The sequence below is a fragment of the Marmota monax genome, unplaced genomic scaffold, assembly GCF_021218885.2.
Source record: "Marmota monax isolate L192 unplaced genomic scaffold, Marmota_monax_Labrador192_F-V1.1 WCK01_AAM20220418_F8-fsc00440, whole genome shotgun sequence".
Taxonomy (NCBI): domain Eukaryota; kingdom Metazoa; phylum Chordata; class Mammalia; order Rodentia; family Sciuridae; genus Marmota; species Marmota monax.
The window spans coordinates 434,983-447,101 of record NW_026693298.1 but is presented as its reverse complement, the minus strand read 5'-3'; positions in this window follow the sequence as shown (position 1 = coordinate 447,101).

Here is a 12,119-nt window from a genome sequence, read left to right as displayed (position 1 = left end):
AACCACAGTCCTGCTGGGAGGTAGCTCAGTGGTGGAGCACCTGCTTAGCATATGTGAGGCCCTGAGTTGGATTTCCAGGAGTGAAAGAAAAGAACAAAGAAAGAAAGGAAGGAAGGAGATAAGGAAGGAAGGAAAGAAAGAAGGGCAGATGAACAGACAAGACAATCCACAATCAAACACCATTCCACATATCCTGGAATGGCTATAAAGAAAAATACAATGAAAGGTATCAGTAAGGATGTGGAGAAATCAGAATTCTCATAAACTACTGGGGGAAATATAAATGCAGCCACTTGGGAGAAGTCTGACCCTTCCTCAAAAGAGCGAACATGAATATTCCTAATACCGTTCCTCATAATTGCTGGAAGGTGGAAATGATTGAACGTCTTTCATTTGATGAAAAGGCAAGTGAAATGTGGTCTATCTCTACAATGAAACATTATTTGGCAATAAAAAGAAATGAAATACCGATTCTTGCCGCAACATGGAAGAACCTTGAAAGCATTATGCTCAATGAAAGAAGCCAATTACGAAAGACCACCTACTGCATGGTTCCATTGATATGAAGTGTGTGGTGTACAGGGAACTCCAGAAGCAGAAAGCACACAAGTGCTTGTTTGAAACTGAAGGAGGAAGGATTTGGGCAGGTTTGGAATGGTGATGGCTGGGGAGTGCAGAGTATCTTTCTGGGGTGATGAAAATGTCCTAAAATTGATTGTAGTGATGCTTTCACAACACAACTCTGAATATACTCAAAGCCCCTGAATCATACATCTTAAGTGAGTAAATTGTATGGCATATGAATTGTATCTCAATAAAGCTTTTTTTTAAGTGTGCCAGGCAATTTGCTAGACACTCGATGCATAATGAATATGAAATGCACATGTCATGTGCTTAATAAATACAACGCAAACACATAATGCCTCATTTACTTTGAATAAGGCGAAAATACCTTCTAAAGGAATACAAGTACATGTGGAATACGGAAGCCTAAATTAATGTGCTAATTAGGAATAAAATAACCATCTCTAAGGCATATCAGCATGTAGTATTGTTCTGGGATATCATTAAACTGTACTTGAGTGTACAGAAAGGCAAAGCCTTCTGTAGCAATAATCTTTAGTAACATGCTATTGAGTCATAGTGCTACTTAAATGGAAAGCAAAGGCTCTTATAAACTAGAGCTGAGAATCAAAGACAGAGATAAAAAGACAGTTTGTTGCAAGAGGAGAGAATGCAGAGAGGGAACTATATCTCTCATAATTTCTGGGCTGTCACATTCTGAGTGCTCAGGTTCCCACTCTTTCCATGTCCTGCACACACATTCAGTACAAGAAAAGATAAGCCCTGTTTCTCCCTACCCTGGAATTAAATAACCAAAAGCAGAAAAATAGACCATGGTATACTTCTTTAGTCTTGGCCTCTCTCACTCCCCTGTTAGCCCCAGGAGGCTATCGATTCACAGTGTGTCAGAGCAGACACAACCCTCCTACTGATGGATGTGGGTCCCATGGAAGAAGTTGCCCTACTCTGGTAAGGTGTGAATGGTCTGAGGACAGATGCTGACACCTACCCCTGCTTTCACTGGCCAGGATCTTACCATTCCTGTCTCGATGTGACATCACAGATGGTCCTGAATGATGGGGAATACAGTGACACCAGCAAAGGCAGAGCTCTAGAATGTGTCCAGTGGCATTCAGACATAAGGTATCTGCAGCTCTGGGGGAAAGAACTGGTGATGGTGCTCTGACTCCCTAGAGCACCATAGTTCTGGATGGAAGGCATGTGGGCATGTGAAGAGTTTATCAAAAATAAATGGGAGGGGGGCTGGGGATGTGGCTCAAGCAGTAGCACGCTTGCCTGGCATGTATGCGGCCCGGGTTCGATCCTCAGCACCACATACAGACAAAAATGTTGTGTCTGCCGATAACTAAAAAATATTAAAACTCTCTCTCTCTCTCTCTCTCTCTCTCTCTCTCTCTCTCTCTCTCTCTCTCTTTATTAAAAAAATAAATGGGAGGGCAGAGCATTTGCTTAGAATAAGCAAGGTCCTGGGTTACTTCCTCAGCATAAAAAAGTAATTAATTCATTTCTAAAAAGAGAAGGAAAAGAGAAGTCACTGTGTGAAGAAGCAACAATAACATATAAAGTTAAGGTTAGAGATAAGAAAGGAAGGGAGAGAGAGAGGGAACACAGGACAGAGAAAGACTATGACAGAGTCTGTCCATGCATTTAAAAATCTGCCAGAGGGCTGGGGTTCTGGGTCAGTGGTAGAGGGCTTGCCTAGCACTGGTGAGGCACTGGGTCCCATCCTCAGCACCACATATAAATAAGTAAAATAAAGGCAGCGTGTCCATCTACAATTAAAAACATTTTTAAAAAAATCTGTCAGAAAGAGAAATGTTAACTTTAAGCACCAAAAAAACAAAAAGACCCCTCTTTGGTGGATTCATTTCTACAGTGAGATGGTGGCAGAAGATGCTAAAATATATTAAAGATTAATATATGTTAAGCAGGAAAAAATAAGGTGGTTAGCAGAGGACAATGATGGCATGTCAGAGCACTAAAAAGATAATGAGTGGACATAAAATTATTCATATTGATATGACAAGGGGATTGGACTTGTGGGCCAGGACAAGGATGGATGTGCAGCTGCGGGAACAGGAGAGGGCAGAAGGGAACAATGTAATAACAGCTGAGGCCAAAACTGACTGTACAGTGACTCTGAGAAAGTAAAATCAGCCTCAATGACAGAGATGAAGAGAAGCAGCCATGATACATCCCCAAATAGAAGCAGATTTAAATGAAATTCCAGAGCATTTACTGAAGGGATCACATGAGTCCGAAGAAATGTAAATCATAAATATTTAGTTGAGGAGAGCAAGAGCTTTAAAATAGAATGCAAATTCTAAGCCTGGAAAACAAAACACAAAATCGAGTTCACAATTGACAATTAAGTTGTGTTCCTCCTTTTCATTCACTAATTGTTTTCTTCGGGCTGCTTTGTAACTGAGAAATACTTTCCCACAGCAACACCGTGATAACTGGTGGATAAGTTCCAAAAGAGACCCACAAAAATCTCTTGATTTATTAAAATCCTACCCTAACAGTGCTCCACTAGTCTCAGCCTGAGTTCAGGGTCCTGGGCATGAGGAGTGTGTTGTCAGCTTTGTGTTACTGACAAGGATCCGAGATGATCAACTTATAAGAGGTTCTGGTCCATGACCAGGACATGCTGCTCTTTGGGCTCTGGTGGTGGGCAGCTCATGGTGGCAGGAACCCGAGGAAGCACAGAGCCACTAACCTCGTAGGAGAGATGTGGAAGGAGGAGAGAGAGAAGGGGCTGGGGTCCCACTGAGCCCTTCAAGGCCACTCCCCCAGTGACTGGAGACCTTCCCCCTGGTGCCACCTCTTAACAGTTCCACCACCTTCCAAAGCTTGAGACCAAGTCTTTTTTTTTTTTTTTTTTTTTTAGTTGTCAATGAATCTTTATTTATTTATATGTGCTGAGAATTGATACCTGTGCCCACACATGCTAGGCAAGCGCTTTACCACAGAGCCACAACCCCAGCCCTGGAGACCAAGTTTTTAACACACAGGGCTTTGGGGAACATTCCAGATCTAAACTATAGAAAGGAGTAAAAAAATGCCTGAGAGGACAAGAGGAGAAAAGGAAATGAAAGGATGAGAAATAAGAGAAAGGTGAAGGAAGGTTTCTTCCTTCTCGAACACTGGGTTTCAGAGCCCTGGCTCCAGTCTCCACAGTTCTGCTCAAGGTTAGAAGTCACCTAATTCACAGCAAGCTCTAAGCATCTGTGATAATTGTCCATTAGACTTCCTACCACGGGTCCTTGCTGTTTTATTTTTATTTTTTAAGACAGGGTCTCGTTTGTTACCATGCCTGGTCTTGAACTATTGGGATCAAGAGGTCCTCTTGCCTCAACATCCCCAGTAGCTGGGAACACGCGTGCACCACCACACCCAGCTGTTGATTTGGAATTTAGCAAGAATGTTCCAGGACAAGTCTCCCAACCATTCCTACTTCTCCCAGCCTCATCTTTCCTTTGTTCCTCTGAAGCATCCAGGGTTTTGACTTGGGGCTCTGAAGGTTATAGATATAGAGGGTTGGGTATGTAAGGGTCCCGCGAAACATCGGAGAAAGAGACCACCAAGTGACCACTCATGCAATTGGCAGAAGGGGGATTTATTGAACCAGCATGCTGGGGCTCCGTGCCTACTCAAGAAGGGAAAGCAGCCCATAGCCCCAAGCAGGGGCTGAGCACTGCTTAAGTACACTTTTTTTGGGAGGGCGGGGATTTTACATACATCCCAGTTTCCTTTAACAAATCATTATACGCCGCGGGAAAATCAAACAACAATTCCTAAACATGATTAGTTCATTCATTGGCGGGAACAGGTCAGGCTGGAGTGATAGGTCATTTCTAAACGGAGTACACATTCAAACTGATTGGTTTTAGGGCCTAGAAGACTACGTGATCAGTTTCACAGAGTCCCTAGTTACTGGACAACCAGGGAGTCAGTGGGAATATTTACTGGGCAATTCCAGTATTGTCCTAACAGCTATAGGGATTTCAGGTTTTGCAGGTAACATAGAAACCTAACAATACCTCCTTTACATTTTAACTCAGACCTTGCAGCTTAGAAACTTTTACAACACCCGGTCTTTTACCCTTTAACTTTTACGCTTTAACTTCAATTTCTTTTACCCTTACAGGTAGTTGTGTTTGGCAGATACAAAGTGTCTATGCAGAAGGTGCACCTAGAGAAGTGATATTACAGATTGTAGGTGAAGTATAGAGACTGTTTAAATCTTTTAACATGGGGAAGTATGCCATCACGTAAAGCATGTCAAAACTCTGAATCAGCGGGCGAAGACTGTGTGATTACTCAGAGACCCATAAGGGAAAGCAACAATTTAGAGAAATAAATGGATGACAGATAATTCAGGAAAACATGGAAAGTCAACTTGGAAAAACAAGGTTGGAAAGAGAAAGGAGTCAAGAGATTGGAAAGATAGAAAAAGGATATGGCAAGGAGTCATGAGGTTCACATCAGCAAGGACACAAGTAACCAAACACCAGTAGTCAAAGGTGAAAGGCAAGTCACCCTCAGAACAGAAAGAAAGCGCAAAGGATTTACAGAGTTCCCACTGATGAGATGTTTGGAAGAACAGTTCTCAAAGAGGACTGGGACAGGAGGAAATCTTCAGTAGGACAGGAAAATACTTGAACTGTAAAGCTATGTTCCACACTGGCAGGGTGTGTAAATACATCTGTGAAAGGATTATTATTAGGGGAGAAGATTTTTTTTAATGTGTATTTCCAATAAAGTGTCTTCTTACAGTTAATATTTGGGGAGGGGCTCTCTCAAGGACAATGAAGGGCACATTTTTATTGTGGGTTGGGTTTTTGTTGTCATTGTTATTGTGTGTTTTTTAGTGTACTGCCTCCAACAGGGCCAATATGCACAACTAAAGAAAATATCAAAAAGAAAGAAAGAAAATATCGAGGGGCTGCAGTTGTACCTCAGTGGCAGAACACTTGCCTAGCATGTGTGAGGGACTGGGCTTAATCCTCAGCACCACATAAGGATCAATAAATAAAATATTTTAAAAAGAATGCTACGTTAAAAACAAAGGAAGAAAGAAAGAAAGAAAAGAAAATATCTATACACAACAGCTTTGGATTTGTATTGTCCCTTCATTTTTGCCCATGCAGAAGTTATTTTTATTCACCTTGTTTCCTAAGAAACTGAAAAATTTTGTGACTTATCATCAACGATACTCCATTGAACTCTCTGCATGTTATTGTTAGATGTTGGCGTCTGGAAAACAGAGCTGAGAATACAGAATCAGGGCAACCTAGTTCAAGTCCCAGTCTGTCCCTTACGAATAACCAAGCAAAGTCATCAAACTTCCCTTCCCTCATCTTGTTATGAAAGCCTTGGATGAAAAGAACTTACTGGATCTTGTAGTCCCCTTGTATTCATGGTATTAGTCCAAAAGATAATCTATGGTAGTTATTATTGTAAGTTTTTCTTCAGGATGGCTTTATAAAATTTATTGATAGCCTGAAATAATCAAAAATTTACAGATATATAATAGATAAGAGAAGAAAGAATAAGTAGATTATGTCTTCAAAGGCAATATTTCTGTCATTATGTAGAGAAAATATTTGGATATCATTAAAAATTTTAAATCTGTAACTAGCATGCAGTTATTGATATGCAAGCATGTTAACCATTAATATAACCTATTAATATATGTAGCTATTTAAAACACGAATTAGTGCCTCATTTTGCTGAGGCTGACTTTGAATCTGTGATCCTCCTACCTCAGCCTCCTGAGCTGCTGGGATTATAGGCCTGCACCCCTGTTCCCGGCTGCGATTCTAATCATTTTGAATCACTTTCTAGTTTGTTGCTTATATTTTCCTAGCTCTGTAAAATGAGACAAGTAATAGCTGCTGCGTCAATCTCTCAGAAATGCTGATGTAAAGACACACTGATCACATAGCATACTCACCTTGAAATATATGGTCTGTGACCTCACATCTGATGTCACTGTGTTGGGAACATTCATAAAGAAAATGTTTCTTTCATCCTCTACGGAGAGAAATGGAGGATTTTTTGAGTGGCAGGGGTTCTACTGAGCAGGAGTCAGGATGTTGACTTCCACCGGTTTAGTCTAGTATTCAAAGTGTTTTTCATCAGTCAGTAGTAATCCTATTTCAACCTTATTATTTGGGAAGCTGCTTGGTTATGTAGAGAATCCTTCTTTGAAGTTCTAGTGAGATGAAAATCTTCTCAAATTCATTGAACTTCTGTTTCTTCATCTGTCACATGAGGGTAAAATCTACCTTGTCTACTTGACAGGATTCTTTTGAGGATTCAGTGAGGTCTTTCCATTCATTTTATTCATTCAGTACATATTCATGGTGTGCTTATCACTTATGCTGGAGGATGGGAATGTAATGTTCATCAAAGCAGACAGGTTCCACACCTTCCTATAGACTCCAGTTAAGAGGCATAGACAACGTATGTGAGGCACCTACAATGGTGCCTGGCATGTTTGTAAGTGCCAGTAAACATTAGCTTTCTACCTGTGATGTTTAATTGTATGTGTCAACTTGACTGGGCTATGGAATACCCAGACATTTGGCTAAACATTATTTCTAGGAATGTCTGTGAGGATGCTGCTGGATGAGATTAGCATTTGAAGCTGTGGGTTCAGTAAAGCAAAATGCCTTCCCCAATGAGGTAGGCCTGCTTCAATCCACTGAGGGCATGTATGGAAAGGTAGAAAAAGGAGGAATTCTCTTTCTTGACCTGCCTGCTTGAGATGGGAAATGGCCTTTTCCTGCCCTCAGACTAAAATTCACACCATATATGCTCTTGACTTTAAGGCTCTTGGATTTGGACCTGAGTCTCCAGTTTACAGACAGCAGATTGTGGCACTAATACACTAACCCTTGAGGTAAGCATCCTCAGAATGACTCGTGGGTATCCAACTCAGTGCCGAGGAATCAGGAAGCTGGATCTCAGTTGCAAACTGATTCCCTTACTCGTCGGGTCATGTTGTTCATATTCTCAATCCTAAGCTATTGCTACCCATACTGTAAAGAGTCATTCTTCTCCATATAATATGAAATGAGGTGAGGGGTGGGAGAGGGAGAGCTCTCACAGGTCATTCAATTTATCTTCCCTCGAGAGCTGGTAAATGCAATTTTATGTCCAGAGAATAGAGGATTCAAAAGTTTACCAAAGTCCTGGGAACTTAAATTGAAGGCAGGGATAATATTGCTGTTCATCACTGTCTACTTATTTTCTATTTAAAGAGTTCTATCTTCCTAGTAGAAGGGGTTGGTTTAATACAGTGTCCAGTAATGTATTGATTGAATGCATGATGATAAATATGGCCAAATTACCTCCTAATCTTCCTCTAAGTTTGCCTAGCTGAGGGTGAATGAAATTATTATTTATTATTTTTTTAGTTGTAGATGGGCACATTACCTTTATTTTATTTATTATTATGTGGTGCTGAGGATTGAACCCAGTGCCTCAAATGTGTGAGGCAAGTGTTCTGCCACTGAGCCACACTCACCACCCGAAATAATTTTTAGTACAGCCATGAAGGTCTTTTTTCTTTGCCTTGGGACTGTTGTACCATATATTATTATTATTATTTTCATATATATATATATATATATATATATGTTGTCAATGGACCTTTATTCATATGCACTGCTGAGAATTGAACCCAGTGCCTCACACATGGTAGGCAAGTGCTCTACCACCATGCTACAATCCCAGCCCAATATTATTATTATTTTTCTTTTCAAAGAGTAAGAATTTGGGACCTGGGGATGTGGCTCAATTGGTAGTGTGCTCGCCTAGCATGCGTGAGGCACTGGGTTTGATTCTCAGCACCACATAAAAATTAAAAAAAAAGATATTGTGTCCACCTAAAAAAATAATAAAAAATAAATATTAAAAAAGAGTAAGAATTTGTAGATTGGCATCAGGTATAAGATATTTTCATATGTGGCACTATATGCCTGAATATGAAGTTTTAACATTTCAGCTAGGAGCAATTAAGTTATGCCAGGATAATACATAAGGAAGGAAATGAAGAATACATACACTGTTCACATGTCAAAAATGTGTCCACATTTTACCAGAGAAGATGGCTTTAATACCTGATCCAGAAAAGGGAAGGACATTTATTAGCAAGGGAGAGAAAAGGTTTCTAAGGAACTTTACATATTGCATGCAAAACCAAAGCAACCTGGGTGCATAGAAAGAATGAGTCTGTTTAACAAAGCAAGTTAATTTTAGTTTTAAGACTCTCTTCTCTAATATGCAATATTTCTAAAAAAATAGTTGTATTGAATGTAGCATTTTTGTTGTACATCTCTCTTTGGCTTGCTCAAGACAAATGCAATGCTGAAAAGTTTTTTTTTTTTTTTTTTTAATGATCTAACAAGAAGTGTACTTCTGTCACATCCAGAGTGACTGATAACGCTCAGGCCTATCCATTACTCCATTCAAATAATAGGGTTTGATTTCTTTTAAAGTCACTTGGGCTATAGTGTTATTATTGTCTTTCCTGCTGTGCTGTAGTCTCATTTTCATGGAGGACTGGTAGAAGAGGTATTGGTCAGCACTCTTCACAGACATAATGCCACTGTCAGACCTCTTTGCCTGCAGTCCTGGATTTCCTTGCATACAACAGGGATTTTAGTGGCATAAGAAACTTGAGTTTCACTATGGATTCAACAATGCAACAATAGAAATCATTCTTGAATACTATTTGTCTTCAAGTTAGAAAGTAGGATGAAAATATTTATCAGTTTGCATCTCAAGAATGCTTTGTGGTGCTTAAAATAACCAAATCATATATTTGAGGCTGGAGGTATAGCTCAGTGGTAGAGATTTGCCTAGTATGTGCAAGACCCTTGATTAGATCAACAGCAGAATAAATAAATAAAATCATATACTAAGCAGAGTGGTAGGAGGAAAAGGCTTTTAGGTCAGAATTTAACTAAATTTCTGATCATTTGAAGTTCCATTAAATAGCAAACCACATCTTTAACATTATAGTCAAAAACATTCATTCGCATTTTAAATGAGGTCTCATTTTTCGGTAGTGGATATAGACTAATCTGAATTTCTGTGTTGTTGTTTTTATAAAAGGATATACATAACCTCATACTTTTTTCTCTATTTATGTAATTTCCTATTATAAGCTTGACTTTATTAACTTCCAAAAGTCTTACATGTTTCAGGTTTTGCTTTGTAGTCTCATTTTCATAGAGGATTGGTAGAAAAAGAGAGAGGAATTGGTAGCACTCGTTCATGCAAAAAGTCCAAACTTTTTATTAAACTGAAATAGCTCAGGAAATTTTAGATTGTTGTTGTTTTGTAGAAATAATTGTACATGAGGAAGCCTCAAATGTTAATAGAACACTGGACTCCTGGTTTCGAAATCCAGCTCTATTGTTATGTTGTGTGACATGGGGAGAGGCATATCTCTCTGAGCCTCTGTTTGTACTATAGCATCTCTGATGTCATATTTAACTACATAAATATATGCAATCCTTCCTATGACTGCAGGGAATTGGTTGCAGGACCTCCTATGGATACCAGAATCTGAGGATGCTCAGGTTCTTTTATGTAAAACAGCATAGTGTTTGCATGGAATCTTCACACATCCTCCTGTATGCTTTAAATTCTTTCCGGACGGACCACTTATAGCTAATACAATGTAAATGTCTTGTAAATAATTTTTTAGGGAATAATGACAAGAAGAAATCTGTACATGTTCAGTAAACACAATTCTTTTTTTGGGGGGTGGGATTACTATTTTTGATCTGAGATTCATTGTGGCTGGAGAGATAGAACCTGTCCTGAAATTTCGAGTCTACATAGCAATGTCTGTTGTATACCTGATGCTGACCCTGCTCCCTTTGCTCCACAAACTTGGAGAACTCTGTGTTTTCTCAAAGCAAAGCATGTTGGCTTAATGTAAGTAATTAAACCCAGGACTTCTTTCCCTAAGAAATGCTGGATTTTGGTTTAATAGGTTTTCCCAAGTTTTTTGTTTTGCAACATTTCAAATCTTCAGAAAAGTTGCAGGCAAAGTATAATGAGGAGCTTATATCTACCAATTGCTGACGTTTTGCCACATTTGTTCTCTGTTTCTGTACTCCTTCCCTTGGTGTATAGGTTTTGTTGAACCATTGGATAATTTATTGCAGGCATCCTGACACTTCATCCCTAAATACTATAGCATATATTTCTTAAGAAAAAGGACATTCTTCTACATAGCCACAATATGACTACTTGGGAAATTTAACATTGATCCAATATTATTATCTGAAAATAAACTCTATATTAAAATTTTCACAATGGTTCCAATACAGTTCTTGTAGTTTTATTTATTTGTTTGCATTCCATGATATAACCAAGATTAACTGTTACATTCATTTTTTCTATCTTTTTACCCTCCCTTGAGTTACAAATTTCTAGTCTTTTTTTATTTGTTCCCTTTTATAGTATTAGCATTTTTTTTTAAAGAATTCATGCCAGTTTTCAGTATGTCCCTCAAGTTGAATTTGCCTGGCTGTCTCTTAATGATTAGATTCAGGATAAATATTTTTGGAAGGAATGGCTCAGGGGCAGAACACATGCTTAACATGCACAAAGCCTGGGTTACCATCTCCAGCATCATAAAATTTTTTGAAGGAATATCATATAGGTATTAATGTGTACTCAATGCATCATATCCAAATTTATGTGCTGTTGTAATTGGTACAATATATTGGGTCATTTGATTAAGGCAGAACTCACCAAATGTCTGCAATGTTAAAGTACTATTTCTCCTTATAATTAATGAGATGTGAAGAGTGACACTTTGAGACTTTATTTGTCAAAGGTTCTGACATCCATTGTCAATGGTGATTGTAAGATTGCTATAGTTTGATTGCTTTCTACAAAAGTAATTGGGATAATCATTAGATCACTTGCAAGCATGGGCTGGACCACAGACAGACCCTGGAGTGTGTTTGTGTAATGGAGGTGCTAAGGCAAAGTGAGAAGATTAAACTGACATGCTCTTTGTATTTTGAACAGTGTTAAATGGAGGGCTTGGGGTACCTAATGGGAAGAATCTAAGAAAAGTAAACATTTATTATGTGTTGAACAGAACAAACACATTATACTGTTTTCTGTCTTTGCAGATAAGACCCAGAGCTTGAAAACAATGGGTTTATGCAATGCAAATAATGTATTAAAGTCTTTCTTTTTTAAATGGTGAGTTATAATTTCCCTTCTTTATTTCAGTTCCCCTCCTCCATTATATTTTTGGTTGTAATTTCATTTTGTAATTTCACTCTAATTCTGGTTGTAATTTCACAAAATTCATATATTATTGATAGTAAACACAATTAGTAACCCATACTGTGTCAGAAAGAAAAGTTTTCAAGAGACATTACCGATAGTGAAGATTTTAAGTGATAAGGAACAGTAACAAATAATCCAAGTATATGTCTATTTTTATCTTGAATAATTTGTTTTCTTTGTGTTTCTCTGATTTATCA